Here is a 16,119-nt window from a genome sequence, read left to right on the forward strand (position 1 = left end):
TGGTTTCTGCTGAGAAATCTACACATAGTCTTATTGGGTTTCCCTTGTATGTGATGGATTGTTTTTCTCTTGCTGCTTTCAAGATCCTCTCTTTCTCTTTGACCTCAGACATTCTAACGAGTAAGTGTCTTGGAGAATGCCTATTTGGGTCTAATCTCTTTGGGGTGCGCTGCACTTCTTGGATCTGTAATTTTAGGTCTTTCATAAGAGTTGGGAAATTTTCAGTGATAATTTCTTCCATTAGTTTTTCTCCTCCTTTTCCCTTCTCTTCTCCTTCTGGGACACCCACAACACGTATATTTGTGCGCTTCATATTATCCTTGAGTTCCCTGATACCCTGTCCAAATTTTTCCATTCTTTTCCCGATAGTTTCTGTTTCTTTTTGGAATTCAGATGTTCCATCCTCCAAATCACTAATTCTATCTTCTGTCTCTTTAAATCTACCATTGTAGGTATCCATTGCTTTTTCCATCTTTTCTACTTTATCCTTCACTTCTATAAGTTCTGTGATTTGTTTTTTCAGTTATTCTATTTCTTCTTTTTGTTCAGCCCATGTCTTCTTCATGTCCTCCCTCAATTTATCGATTTCGTTTTTGAAGAGGTTTTCCATTTCTGTTCGTATATTCAGCATTAGTTGTCTCAGCTCCTGTATCTCATTTCAACTATTGGTTTGTTCCTTTGACTGGGCCATATCTTCAGTTTTCTGAGCGTGATCCGTTAACTTCTGCTGGCATCTGGGCATTTAATCAGATTTCCCTGGGTGTGAGACCCAGCAGCTTGAAAGATTTTTCTGTGAAATCTTTGGGCTCTCTTTTTCTTATCCTGCCCAGTAGGTGGCGCTCATGGCGCTCATCTGTCTGCAGGTCCCACCAGTAAAAGATGCTGTGGCTCCTTTAACTTTGGAAAACTCTCGCTGTGGGGGGGGTTGCCAGCCGAAGTGGCTTGGGGGAGTGCCAGTCCGAATCTCCCAGCCGGCCCAGGGATTCACGCGCGGGGAGGGTCACCGGCCTCTGCTGCTTGGGGGAGCGCCTGTCCAAATTTCCCAGCCAGCCCGGGGCGCCAAGCGTGGTGGGGGGGCGCTGGCCATGCCCTCCAGGGACAGCAGCTGGGTCTTTGGGTCCAGCAGATCCTGCCCTGGGGAGGACAAGTGTATCCCACCACTTCCACCAGGCAAGGCTATGTTTGCCCTCAGTGGCCATTTGCATAAACCCCCAAAGACCTCTGTTCTGGTTCCTTCTGCACCCATGAGGTTCCTCTACAACTATGCACATGTGATCATATGCATGCATGCACCTCGTGAGACCATGGGTTTGCCCCAGGCCCCCAGTTTCCAAGTCACCTGGCCGCATCATGGCATGGTGCGTGCTCAGGGAAAGACATGCTCCCTCTGCTGGGTCCCCTGGGTCCCAGGAACCCACCTCCTACCTCCCTGACCCCCACCCCACCACTGAGCCCAGGATTCCAAGGAAATCCTTGTTGGCCAGATCCCCAGAGGGGCCTTTCCTGTCAGGAAACACTCAGAGCTGACAGCTGACCCCTGCCAGGTCAGGGTCCCCTAGAGCTCAAGGTCTCCAGGGTCCTGGGGGTTGGGACCCTTCTCCTTCACCCCTTAACCCCTTCCTCCTCCCCTTTTCACTGTTGCTTTCTATGTAAAGCTACCCAGATCTCTCAATTTTTAAAAAAACTTGTTTTGTGTACAGAAAAAGGAATGTTGATTTTTTAATTTTGCAATCCTCAGCCAGGTTAAAAAAAACAAAAGAAAACAAAACAGAGCAGAAAAAAAAGGAAGGTGATTGACCTTTTAACCTTTTTCAATGGCCACATTTTGGGTTTTGGTGTACTTGGAAGTATGTAAATTAGATTAAATTTCTCTTCTGGGGACACACACAAAAAGCTATCACAAAGGAAGGAAAATTGAAAGTTAACAGCAATGGTTTAACACAAACTGTTTAACACAACTGATAAAAATTGGAGCCACCTGCTTAGCCCATTTCCAAGGGAAAAGATTTTATATGTATGATGAATTAATTTATTGCAGGTAACAGTTGCTCTGCAATGTTAATTGTTGAGGCTTTTGACAAAATACACTAACCCCAGCATGACCAGAAACCTGGTAACATATGAGCAGCAAGTGAATATTTACAGTTGCCCAGAAGGGATGAAAGGCTGAGGCCATTTGAAAAGTCAAGGCATTCCTCACATTTCCAGGAGCCAGGCAATTCATTGTACCAATGGATTATTGGTTTCAATAGAAGAGACATATTTAAAAGGTGTTGATGTGGCCTGCAGAAGATGTCAAATATCTTGCAAGAATTGGATAGCACTGCAATGAGGCAAGCACTTTAAATTGCTTCCAATGGGCTGTAGGTGTTAGCTCAGCAGAAAGGTATTAAGGGGCTATAGTGGTTTTCACCATGAAAAATACACACTGATCATATAAATCAGTACTCAAAACTAATAAATTAGAGGAACACCATCAGCATATATTCCTTTATTTTTTTCATAGTAAATTTGTTTTGAGATTGTACCTTTTTCTGTGTGTCATCATTTTACTTACGTTGTTTGAAACCAAACTTATTTAGGAATGTAAGGAATCATTGGTGTAACTGCAATCATGCATAACTTGCATTTTTTGGTTCATATTTATATGGAAACTTACAAAGTGTTCAGATATTGTTCTTTTCATGTGTGATAGGATTTGACCAATTTTTCTATTTCCTTATTTCTATTTGCATATTTTTCTGCAATCATTGCCTATTATGTGATTTAAAATGTTTCACAATAAATGTTTTGTAAAAGGCAGTATTGGCTGCTATGGAATCATACAAGACTGTCTTGATGTAGGCAGTGCCCTCTGCTAGCACTGCCCTGCTGCAGCATCTCCACAACACAGCAGGAACACCAAGACCCAGCTAGTTTTCCCAAGTGTCGGACCCATTCATGGGCAGGCTTTCCACTGGGGCTTCCTGTTGGACTGGCTGATACTTACTTTAGCAGAGGTGGACTCCTGTCAGGGGATCTAGCTACCTAGGCTTCCATTATCCAACCTCTTCTTCCTTGGGTCTCTAGTCTGTCCTGTGTCAGGTCTTTCCACTTCTGCTCTTTTCTCTTTTCCCGTTATCTGTCACAGAAGACACCCTCAGTAAATCCCTTGCACGTATGACTCTGCCTTGGTCTGTCTTCTGGAGGACCAAAATGATGTGGAATATGCACTATCTTAATTTGAAAAGGAGACACTGTAGACTTGCCATCTAGCATCAGTGTATTGTCAGAGCTGTCTTCTTGGTTGTTGTCATTTAATCTGATGGAAAAATGATGGCTTCCCCTGCAGTAATTGATTCATGCTAGTTGACCTTCCTCTCACTGGGACTCATAACTCATGTGGCATCATACTTTTTCCCCTGAAAAATCTTGAAAACCTTAGTAACTCCTGAGTAACTCTGGAAATGAGAGCTTGCTGATCACAGAAATGTCTGTGGAAGTTTGATGGCCCCTTTCTCATGAATCACAATCACTTCTTCAGCTATGAATTCAGCTTAACTATAACTTTCTCTTGGCTTGTGTTCCAGTTTGAAACTATTTTCTACCCCAGAAGCCATGTTTTAATCCTGATCCAATCTTGCAGAGGCCATTTCTTTTTATCCTGATTCAGTACTGTAGGGCAGAAACTTTTTATTATCTACATGGAGATGTGATGTTCCTGTTGTGAGTGTGATGTTCTGATTAGATAGAGATGTGACCTTTATTAGATGGAGATGTGACCTTTTGATTAGATGGTCTGTGAGGTAAAAAAGTCTGCAGAGAAAGGCAACTTGATATGGAAGGCAGAATGAAAGGAAGAAAAGGGACAGGTTTCTGATAACATGATGACCCAATCCTGAAGTTAATTATATGCCTCTGGCTAGCTTGTTAAATTATGAACTGTGCTTTATGTTTTAAGCCACTTGTTAGTCACCATTGAACAACCTGGCAGACAGACCCATTTTCTCATCTGTGCCAGGTTCTTTTCTTGTTTTTATGTTTTTCTTGTTGTTACTAACAGCATTGCCATTTGACCTGGAACCTAAACAAAAACCATGCTTCTCCACTTGGGAGCTCTTGAACTATATACAAAATTACCTTGTCCCCCAATTTCCTCCATAACCATTGCACTATGGGACCTGGGGCTCCTTGGGGCACAGTTCAAAATCCACTGATCTTTAGAAAAATGGAACAGCTATATCATATCATGTTCACTTTTTCATCCTAATTTTTGAAGTATTAATACAAGCACTGATATAGGTGGGCTAACTAAACCTTCATCCTAGCATAAAATTTATCAAGCATTTATTCTTATTGCAGTAATGCTGTCTTGGGAAAATCAAAATATCAAACTTTTATTTGGACTCCTATGTTGTTATTTAGGAATGTTTTGTGAGAAAGCATGGTAGTTTTCATTTTGTACCTTAAATTGTCAATGTTTAACTGTAGCACATATTGCCTGTATATTAGATTATATTAATACACATTTATATGTTTAATTCCAGGGATATCTCCCTTGTTATCTCATTGATTTTGTAATGATGTTTTGTTATAGGTATCTTATTTCTCTAATCTTAACACCTAATGATTTATTATCTATAACTGTGTTTCTCAAACTGTCTTGAATATGGAACTCATAAAATTATAGGATATTTCCAGAACATTTAGAAAGGCTAACAGGATTTAGTGCAACTCCAGATATTTGGATTCATTCAAGAAGTGAGGTTCTGAGCAATAGATATTTAATATACAATAAACATTGATTAGGATCATAGCTGTATGATTTATATCTACTGAATGTAAAAATCTAAATAAGAAAACACCATGCTACATCCCTTAATGTTTTTATTCATACTTTGTACATTTTCCTTCAAAAGAAAAATATTACACATGGATCCTTCATCCTTCTATATGATAATATTAATAAAAATATAAAGCTATTAGAACATTTAAATCTATCATCATTTATAAATATATTTACAAATTAAAAATTTTCCTTAGAAAACATTTAAATAAGTGACATCTTAACAAAACCCTTTTTACCATTTCTGATAATGTATTATTAAAATGAAAGAAAGATAAGAAAATAGAAGAATGCTCCCATTAATACAAAAGAATCAGGGCTGTTAAGTTTATGGATGGCCCAAGTCCAGATGCCTCACTCTTGAAACAGAATGCTGGCTTAGGAAGGAAGAACATTTCCTGGTTAATTACTTAGAAAATTAGCTCTACCCCAGAGTTCTTCCCTGGAATCCCTGGCTCATTTAGACCTGAGATCTTGGTGACCTCACATGCCATTCCCCCCCCTCCACAGTCCTCTTTAAAAGGATCACACTGTGACTAGAAACAGACTGGAATCGCCACTGGAGTTGTGCTGTCTAGTTTCAGAGTGGCAAGAGTAAACATATGTTGTTCTCCAGCACCATAGATGTAGCAGATTTTAGATGTTTCTGGGTGATAACAGAAGGTCAAGATTTTTCATTTGAAAGGGATCTGGACAGCAAAAAAGCATGGCTGCTAGATGTTTAGTGGTTTGTCAAGGTAAGTAATCCGAACCAAACAGCAGTAGTAAATATCAAATTCCCAATTCCTAATTAACAAAAATTCTCAATTAGCAAAACAAATAATGTTTTTTTCCTTAACACAACTGAAAAAATCCCGAGTGTCATGTGCAAGGCTTGTCTGCCTCTAGCTACAGCTACTGCACAATGTCATAGCAGTTACCCATTCCTCACTCTTTTAGTTCTTCTTCCCACAGGCCACATCCATGAATAGATGAAGATCAGTGGACTTTACTTGCTGTGAGTTGCTTCTTTTTTCTCTGTTTCTGGCTAGACTGGATAAACTGATTTTATTAGGCTTGCTCACAGATCCCATTTCTGAAATAAGGAATCTCCATCTGTTCTGAAGGCAAGATATTATCAGGTGATTGGTCTAGCATTTTATACCGGCTTCCACCTGGTGGGCAGTGAATGGTAGCCCTTCCTGCAAAAAATACTACTAAAGATGGAGATGGATCATGACGCAACTGCTCCAATTTAGGGGAGGAATTCAACTGACCTGTCTGAAAGACAACCTCTAGGTTTACATCTGTCTTTTTATTTTCATAGCAGCAGTGTAAGGCCAATTAGGAGGCAGAAATTCAACTGGACAAGAGTATTGTATTGGAAGATTCTGGAAGTAGTTGCAGGGTGCATAGGAAGAGGTAGGGGGAGTCACACAACTACTTAGAGCATCCATGTGGGTAGAAGGAGGTCAGCACTGTAGCAGAGCTGTTGGATTGTAGGCTTGGGAGTACTGTCCTGAGGGTATATAATGACTATATTTGGGGGAGGACCTGACAATTGTTTGATGACCTTGCTTAACATTTACAGTTGTACTGGGCTGGAGCATATGGGTAACCTCAGTTGGAATCCTCTGCACTACAGGAAATGGAACCCCTTTATCTGAAAAAGTGGGAGACATCTCTGCTTGTGCATTCCAAGGAGGTTTTGCCATGTTTCTGCAGGAATTTGGGTCCACTCTAAACCTTTCAGAGGGAAAGTATTGTGGTTGTGGGATGAAGTTGATACATAGAAGTAAGGAGACAAACTATCTCACTGAAATGACTAGTAAAATTGTCTGACAGCCTAGTCCATGCAGCTCAGGCCAGAGCCCTGGGGGCAGTGGCTCCTGGCACTGCAGTGGGGAAGTGGAGGTAGAGGCAAAGGCTAACATGATCAGGAGCCTCTGGAAGTAGTTAGATGTGTGGTAGGGCCCCTCTAGGCCACCAGCCAGCTCAGCCTTGTTGGCAATGGTGAGCCTCAAGGTGCATGAGTAGCTGTTGCTGGTCATGGTGGAAATGTGGGCTGTGGAAGTGGTGGAACATCCCATCACCCACTGGCCTGCCACCACCAGCCCACCTGCCCCACCCAGCACCACCTTGAAGAAGCCATAGAGGTTGAGCTGGCAGATGAAGCTGGTGAAGTTTCTTGTTTTGAAGAGCTCAGGTTCAGGCCCTGCACCCCTGCCACCCCTGCCACCCCTGCCACTGCCACACTCGGCCCCAGCCTGGGTTGACCGAGCAGCTTGGTCTCTAAGAGCAGCTGGTGGATGAGCAGTGCTTTGCTACAGCCATCCCAGTGGATCATGTGGTACCAGGGGTTATTCACCAACCACCACAGCTTGGCGGGGAAGGTGTTGGACTTGATGGGTTGGGAAATGAGTTTTAGCCTGCATCTCTCTAGGAAATTTTCATGTTATCATTACTAAATGTTGAGATTTCATAGGGTACATTTGTAGTCTTTTACTAAATACAAATTGGGAGGACACATGTCTGAATAACTTCCATCAATAACATTTCTAGCCGTATTAATGAATATTTTAAAAACATCATAAATGCTGAGATGGTTTTTCTCAGGGAATTCCTTTACATAAGATAACTAAACCAAACTCTCTCTCTCTCAAAAACATGAAAATACCATTCTTCACCCATGAATTCTTGACCTTAGCCTTTCAAACATGTTTTGGGCACTTCTTATCCCTTCTCTCAGGCCCACCTTGGAAAAGGTGCCAATCATTCCTGAGGTTAGTAGACTTCATTAATAAGAATCTTATCTACCTGTGATTAACCTGAATTTTTTTCAAAAACTGTTCTTTGTTCTTTTGAAAACATCAAATAAACCTGCCAAGAAAATTATACAATATTTTTAAGAATCCACATATTTAATGATAACAGGAAGTGGAACCTTTATACAATGCTGAGGGAAAGTAAAATGGGTAGACACTTTGGAAAATAATCTGGCTGTAACTCTAAAAGATTAAGCACAAAGTTATCATATGACTATTAATTCTGCTCCTAGGTGTGTATTCGTGGAAACTGAAAACAGGTCTGCATGAAAACTTGCATGATTATTCAAAGTAACATTATTTATAACAACCAAAAGGTATAAACAACTCAAATGTCCATCAACTGATGAATACATAAATAAAATGTGGTATATGCATATAGTGCAATATTATTTACCACAGAAAGAAGTGAAGTTCTGATATAAAGTACAACATGGGTAAACTTTGGAAACATTAAACTAAGTGAAAGAAGTCAGTGACAAAGACTACATATTGCATGAGTTAAGTCTTAGCTCTATCAATTAATAGCTGGGTAACTCTGAACTGGGTACTTCACCTCCTTCAGTCAAGGACTACCTGGGATCACTTAATTCCTATTAATAGCTGGGTAACTCTGAACTGGGTACTTCACCTCCTTCAGTCAAGGACTACCTGGGCTCACTTAATTCCTATTTACATAGAGAATACAGTTAAATTGCCTCAGCTTTTTTCTATTCTAGAATACTTGGGGCTTTTTTGATGTTTCTGACAAAGATTTTAGATTTAAAAAATAGAAAAGGACTTTAATAAATTGCATTAAATTATGTCATTTTAAATGGTAGAAAAGGAAAGAATACAGAGACATATCTGTGCAGGCCATAGTGGGGAAAAAATGGACAGCTAGAGAAGAGCAAGATGTAATGTCAAATTCATAAATTGTATTTCTAATATTGTGTCTATTATCAGCATTACAATAAAGATATTCTATTTCTATCTGACCAGTATAAATACAGTGAATTGTGAGTTTGTATTTCCCCCACGTGTTTGAATTTAATAATTTTTACATTTTTGCCAAGCAACATCATTTTAGATTGATAAAACAACACATCAACATTCATGGATCCTCAATTTGCTAATTGTTGAGCAGAGGTCAAGAAAGCAGTATTTTGGACTTAGACTTGTTTAAAACCCAGGTCTGCCTTTTATTTGCCATGTATGTGACTTTGATGAGTTACTTTATCTTTGTTAACCTCAGTTGCTGCAAATTGACTACCCAGGAGCCATTCTTCTTTTTGTCCTTATAAATGAACCCCCAATTATTTAAATGCATCAATATATTTATTGATACATTTTATTGATGTAATTGCATCAATTGTTTCATATGCATCAATATATTTTATTGATATAATTTTCAACTTTCCTTGGGTTGGCATTAAGCATTGAGTTTTATGAGCAAATTACTTAATGGGGCTTCCAAGAAATATTTTCACATAGGTTAAAGTCAACACACAATCAATTTTGGCCCTTTTCCTTCATCCTCCCCCTTTGATTGTTATGGAGACATGATACCTGGAATAGTAGCATCCATATTGTACACAAGGAAGCACACTACACACTAAGATGGCAAAGAATTTGTTAAAAAACTATGGTGCTAACATATCATCCCCAGAGACTATACCTCTGAGCTTCAGATTTATGAAAAACTTGAAATTTCATATGCTTAAACCCCTGTTTTTCAGGTTTTCTATCACTTGCTGCAGATCATATTTGAATAGGGTCTGGTATTATCTGAAGATGATAATTGTAACAAGCTCAGTGTTTTTGTTTAGCAAAATACTTAGCACATGGAAAGTGCCAGGTATGTTAACTAGTAATGTTATTAGCTGGAATTCAATCAAAAGCCTTAACACATATCCCTGGGATCCCTAATGTCTGGGGCAAGACATGAATGAGGGAGAAATGGAGGTCTTCATTTTTGTAACTATTCAATTTTATAAAATCTAATTGGTTTTTAGTTGCACCTTCATTCAGCTAAGGAAGGCTTCAGTATTATACACTTATTCTTGGAGCTACTGCTATTTTACTATGGCTTAAAGAAATCAATAAGTAATCGATAAATTTTCTGTCACTATGGGCAATCAATAGGAGTTACACAGCATTTTTCACATCAATTTTACCATATCTGAACAGCAGAACATTGATTTAGCAAGCTTTCTGGTGCATATTGATTCAATGCCTATCCATAGACCATTTCTATTTAACACCATTTTGAAGTCACTGAAAAAAATTCTCAGGACTGTCAAATGAAATTAGTTGTTTGGAGTTTTTAGCTGTTACACTGCTTTACAAATATTTTTGGTATCAGTAATGTACTTTCAAGTTGAGGGATATTCTCTCTTCAAATGTTTTATATAAGGAACAGCTAAAATTATTATTCATTAAAGTTTGAAACTGCAGATGACACTGTAAAGGAATTTGAAGTATGTTTAAAAAAAGAATAAGACGTGTTTTAAGCCTTTTTCTTAGATTTCAGTAGTGGTTTGAGATTAAATAATACAAATGCATTTCCAATGCTTACTGTCTTGCAGGTGCTGTCTTTCCTCATCTTCCTAGGAAGCGCTTGATCAAGCAAGGGTAGCATTCAAAGAACAAAGAAAAGAAATGAGACTTTTGTGATAATAAGTCTTATAAGCAAACCCTATATTTATGCAAATATAGTAGAGAGTTATTTCTCTGCTGAAATAATTCCCTGTCATCCAATACAGATAAAGTAAATATACTGTGTTGGGTACATTCCAGGCCCTACAGTCAGACAATGCAGGGAACAAGATGGACAAGACTCCTGATGTCATGGAGCTTACATTTAAAAGAAATACAAATGGATGGGGAGGGGAATGGTAAAAAGAAAAAAAAATGAACAGCATCATTTAGGATAGTATTAATGCCATGAAAAATAATCTAGTAATAGAAGGGAGAGTCAGTAGTTTGGATGGGAATTTTCTATCACAAGAAGTTGGCCAGAAAGTCTTTCCTGAGAAGGTGATATTTAAGCCAAATCTTGAATGATGAGTAGGAAAGAGCTGTGCCCAAACTAGGTGAAAAACATCCCACAGAGAAAGAATATCTTGTGCAAAGGCCCTAAGGCGGGAAAAAAATTGTGTTCTTCAAGAAGCAGATAGAAAGCTAATGGCTAGCATGACCAAGGGGCAAATGATGTAGGGTGAGGTGAGAACACTTGACAGAGCCCAGATTATGAAAAATGTTATGCTTATAGAGCATGGTTAAAATGTGTGAACATTATATTTTGTGACATGAGTAGCCACTTTAGGGCTTTAAGCAGAGGAATGCATGGACCCAGTTCATATCTTGTTTCTTCAATCCAAATGTCCCTAAATAATTCTACATTTTCTAGGAATTGGCTAGGATTTCCCAAAATATTAAGAATGTATTTATTTTTCCTCATAATTCAAAATTTGAAAGCATTTGATTTATTTTGTAAAGCAATGCTTGTCAGCCAAAGATGAATTTTGTCCTTCAGGGATATTTGACAAAATCTGGAAACAACTTTGGTTGCTACAATGCAGATATACTTCAGGATCCAGTTTAGGTAGAGGTGAAGGATGCTGCTAAATATCCTACAATGTACAGTCCCCCTCTCCAGTGTCTATCTGAACCAAATTATCAATAGTGCCAACTTTTAGAAACTGTGGCATAAAAGGAATTCAAACAATAAAATTGGAAGGGCTACTCATGACATTTGGTCTAACATAGAATTGATTTTTGTTTGATTTGATGCAGGTCTCTATATTTATGCAAAGACCCAATACCTCCCTATAAATGCAAACATGGACACACACCTGCATACCTATGAATAGACAAAAAACAACAACAACAACAGCAAATCCTTGGCTGTTAGCTTTCCAAGGTTAGAGTAAATATGGTTAGAGTAAAGACTTCAAGAAAGAATCACTAACTTCCTATTGTTCATTTTATTTTTTACTTTATTTTTAAACTTTATTTATTATATAGTATAACATATATACAAAGCAAAGAAATAAAGAAAGCAATAGTTTTCAAAGCACTCTTCCACAAGTAGTTACAGGACAGACCACAGAGTTTGTCATGGGCTACCATAGACCCTCTCATATTTTTCCTTCTAGCTCCTCCAGAATATAGGAGGTTAGAGGGTTTAAATATTTCTTTTATTATCACAATCAACTTTTTTCCTTCTTTTTTTGTGAAAAATAACACATATACAAAAAAGCCACAATTTCAAAGCACAGCACCACAATTAATTGTAGAACATATTTCAGAGTTTGACATGGGTTACAATTTCACAATTTTAGGTTTTTACTTCTAGCTGCTCTAAAATACTGCAGACTAAAAGAAGTATCAATTTAATGATTCAGCATTCATATTCATTTGCTGAATCCTGTCTTCTCTGTATAACTCCACCATCACCTTTGATCTTTCCACCCATCTATTTAGGGGTTCTTGGGCTATGGTAACTCTAGATTTGTCATATTGGAATGGTCTATCACTAATATGGGGTAGGGAGATGGAACTATCTGATGTTCTGGAGAGGCTGGGCTAGGTTTCAGGACTTATCTGGACCAGAGATGCATCTGTTGGTTGTACATTTCTGGAAAGTTACTCTAGTGCATGGAACCCTTGTGGAATCTTATATATTGCCCTAAGTGTTCTTTAGGATTGGTCAGATGGTCCTGGTTGGGGTTGGCAGGTTATGATAGGTAGCAAGGTCTAACTGGAGCTTCTGTAAGAGCAGCATCCAGAGTAGCCTTTTCATTCTATTTGAACTCTCTCTGCCACTGATACTTTATTAATTACACATCTATTCCCCCTTTTGGTTAGGATAGAATTGTTGATCCTCTAGTGCCAGGTCTGGATTCATCCCAAGGAGTCATCTCCCATGTGACCAGGGAGACCTTCATCCCTGGATGTCAGGTCCCACATAGGTGAAACAGCAATTATTTCACTTGCAGAGTTGGGCTTAGAGAGACTGAAGCTATATCTAAGGAACAACAGAGGCCCTCCAGAAGTAACTCGTAGGCATTCCTATAGGTAGTCTAAGCTTCTCAGCTACCTACATAAGCTTCACAAGAGTAAGCCTCATGATGAGGGCATGGCTTATTGATTTGGGTGTCCCAGAAGTTTGACACAGTATCAGGAGATTCCCTGATGGTAAGGTTTAATAGTCCCATATTCTTTCTCCCATCCCTCAGGCGACTTTGCAAATACTTTTTTTATTATCTTCTTACTATATTCTGGGATGTATCCAGGCATTATGATATTCTATACAGGAATAAAGGACCTCTTTCTCATTCCCTGCACCCTGTGTTTCAATTGTTCAAATGAGCTATACAGATAGGTTGAATTAGATTATGCACTACAGAAAATTTCAATTCTGGACCAAATAAAACTTTCTTCTGTGGTTCTAAAATATAGACACTGTTTCCCTTTCCCCTGTGTTCTGAATTACTTTAACCCCAACCTGTTCAGCTTCATTCTTATCTCTAAATATCAGGTTATATATATATATAATAGCCTCTCAAAATCCAGAAATAATGATCACCACTCCAGACTTAATGTATCTGCTATAAAACTTACAATCTGGGCCCCTATTTTCTTATAAGCACTTTCTAAAGGTGACCATACCATTCTTGTTCTTTTGTTTCTGGCTTATTTTGTCTCAACAAATGTCCTACATGATCATTCACATCGTTGCCTGCTTCATGACTTTGTTCCTTTATGCAGCAGCACAACCTTCATCCATAAGTATATACTATTGTTTGCCAGTCTATTTCTCCATCAGTGCATCCTTCAGCCACCTGCATTCATCAGGCATCATGCAGAGGGCCCAAAGTCAACAGTCCATCAACATTCTCAATTTTAGATAATTTCATTGTTCCCGAGAAAGAAAACCAATAAATACATCCTTGCCAAATAGAAAATCAAAACTTCTTAACTCTTGTCCCCCCCCACATTATTTACCTCTACTGTTGCTGTGGTAGTTCTGATAGTTTCCATTTGAACATAGCATGCAATAACAGTTTTCCCCCTGTACCCTGAACTTAAACACTCTTTATTCAAGAATCATGTCTTTGAAGTAATTCTTGCAAGAATTCATATTTCTAGTGTTAATCAGTGGGGCATGTAGGTCTATACAACTTCTCTCAATTTTGCTCATCTTCAATATAGTAATATTACTTACAGGCCCACTAGAGAACCACCTTCACTCCTATCTATTCCCTTACATTGGAGTTCAACCCCATTAGGGAGTTTAACACCCATCTTTAGCTCATATGTATTGCTTAGTCTCCTATATTCTGTATTATAAGCCTCTGATTACACCTTTATGCCAGTCATAAAAGTGGAATCATACAGGATCTATCCTTTTGTGTCTGGCTAACTTCACTCAGCATTATGTTCTCAAGGCTCATCCATCTTGTCATGTACTTCAGGACCTCATTTTGTCTTTAAAACTATAAAAACATATTGAGTTGATGGGGCCATTCTCCACAGACTTTAAAATTCTGATTACCTCACCAGTTCTTAATACATGAGATTTGCACAAATTCACCAATGAGACACTGAAATTTAAAGTCTGCATAAAGAAGGCCTAGCTTTTTCCCACATTTTAAAAGTAAAACACAACAGACTAAGAAAATAAAAACAATGCTGTTGATCCAACTCTATTTCAGTAATTCAATTTCTAGTTAAACTGATATAAGGGAAGAAATAAGTACAGTTTATATCATCTGTATTACTCAGAGGACATAGACAAATAACTCTGAGAACATGAACCTGTTATCTCTTCCCACCACAACCTTGGAAGCACAAGGTCTTTGAGCTTCCAAGCCTGGAAAGGTGGTGTGCCATGACAATGCTAGGATGAAACACTGAACAGAGACATCTTCATGAAGCTAATCAAAATGGAAATCTTGTTACTCATAAAATCACACAAGGCCTTTGCAGGGTTTACTTGATGTCCAGCAAGCAATTCTAGGAGCCTCCTAGTATTTGTATGAACCTCTGTCATTTGTTCTTGGTTTTTATCTTGACAGGCATTTTCAGAGGCTAATGGAGGATTTCCAAGATCTTTAAAATGAGTTGTAACAAGTACTACTTCAGTTTCTATTTTCAAGTTCAGCTTTCCATTTAGGTTTGCTCCAATGATAAGGTTATTGCTGATGTTTTTCATTTTTTCCACAACACTCTTCATAGACTTCAACAATGGTAAGTAATTACTAACATCAGAGTCTGAGATTGTAGGTTCTCATAAATTCTTCCACAGTTTCCTCAGAATAACCTTCATGGGGATGTCATGTGTCACAATGTGATTAGTACATGATAGAGATCACAGCTATAAAGAGATTGAGAGCTAGGGAAAGTGTTTATTGGTCATGTTGATTATCAAAGTTCTGGCATTCTGGGCAGATTTCAAGGCACAAGACAAGTTTTCTGGTGTCAGCTCTAAATAAATCTCACTTTTTTGTACTGAGATGCCTTCCATTTGAAATTCATTAAAGAAGTTCTCCTGTTGTAGTTCATACCACATGCTCACCCATCCATTAGTCACCTCATCTGAAAGGATGAAATTCATATTGTCGGGTCTGATGTGGAGAGTACAGGTTTTGGTAAGCTTAGATATCATGTTACTGACTCTGATGAAGTGATTCAGACAAGTCCCTACTGCAACGTTGACGTGAAAATTCATGGCCACACTCATGGCCCACACCCCACCCTATTCATACTCCTGCTGGAAATGCAGCTGTGCTCCTTGTTCCCACCAGCTCCAGGCACCCACCACCCCTCATAATGGTTCTGCTACTCTTACTTCATCCTTGGACCAGTTAAGATTTAAACTCCCCTCCCAATACAATAAGTGAGCAGTGCTTCCAGGCTTCTGGAGTTTGGGTCAGCCACCTGGGTCCTTTGTACTGGATCATGGACACACCCATGTTGGTTCATCCATGGCATAGGTGCCAGGCACTGAGCCCACCACACCCTCCCAGTGCATGTAGCAGCTGCAAATCAGGGCTGTTACTTGCCTCTGCCTCCCTTTCAGGATGCCATGGGTCTGTCAACAAATCAGGAGCCCCAGCTCCAGGAAGACAAGGGCCTGGGAGGTCACAAGCCCAGGGTGAGAGTGATATTGGCCAGGTCATGTCCCTGTATTCTGTTCCTTTTTAAAAGTAAAAATACTAGGGTCCATTCCCAAATCATTAACAATTAGAGGAGGAGCTCCAAAATCCACATGCATATATATCAATTTTCATTAATATACATTTCACTCAGTATTAAATTTGTAATCACTGCCTTTGCACACCTGTTCCCCTCCTACCTTGAAGGAAACTGTTCTGGTATTCCATCCTAAGAAAACACCTTAAATAATATTGAATATCACAAATGAATGCACATCTAATGTTGAATTTCCTGATGTTCCTAAGATGATAATGGAGATGAAATATGAAATAGGTCTTTCATCAA

General features: G+C 38.8%; 1 long non-coding RNA gene and 2 pseudogenes across 3 annotated transcripts in view; 1 reads left to right on the forward strand and 2 right to left on the reverse strand.

Annotated features, from left to right (window-relative positions):
- Window positions 1-13,196, forward strand: part of LOC143647101 (uncharacterized) — a 129,963-nt gene extending 116,767 nt beyond the window's left edge. For all 3 annotated transcript variants that reach the window (XR_013157857.1, XR_013157855.1, XR_013157858.1), the window contains 2 exons: window positions 5,780-5,822; window positions 10,197-13,196. This is a non-coding gene — a long non-coding RNA (uncharacterized LOC143647101). The remainder of the gene's footprint in view (window positions 1-5,779; window positions 5,823-10,196) is intronic.
- Window positions 5,876-9,196, reverse strand: LOC143645686 (heat shock factor protein 5 pseudogene; annotated as a pseudogene).
- Window positions 13,197-14,396: 1,200 nt separating the features above from the next.
- On the reverse strand, window positions 14,397-15,307 carry LOC143645687 (checkpoint protein HUS1 pseudogene; annotated as a pseudogene).
- Between the last annotated feature and the right edge of the window lie 812 nt (window positions 15,308-16,119).

Source organism: Tamandua tetradactyla, chromosome 9 (assembly GCF_023851605.1).
Source record: "Tamandua tetradactyla isolate mTamTet1 chromosome 9, mTamTet1.pri, whole genome shotgun sequence".
Lineage (NCBI taxonomy): Eukaryota > Metazoa > Chordata > Mammalia > Pilosa > Myrmecophagidae > Tamandua > Tamandua tetradactyla.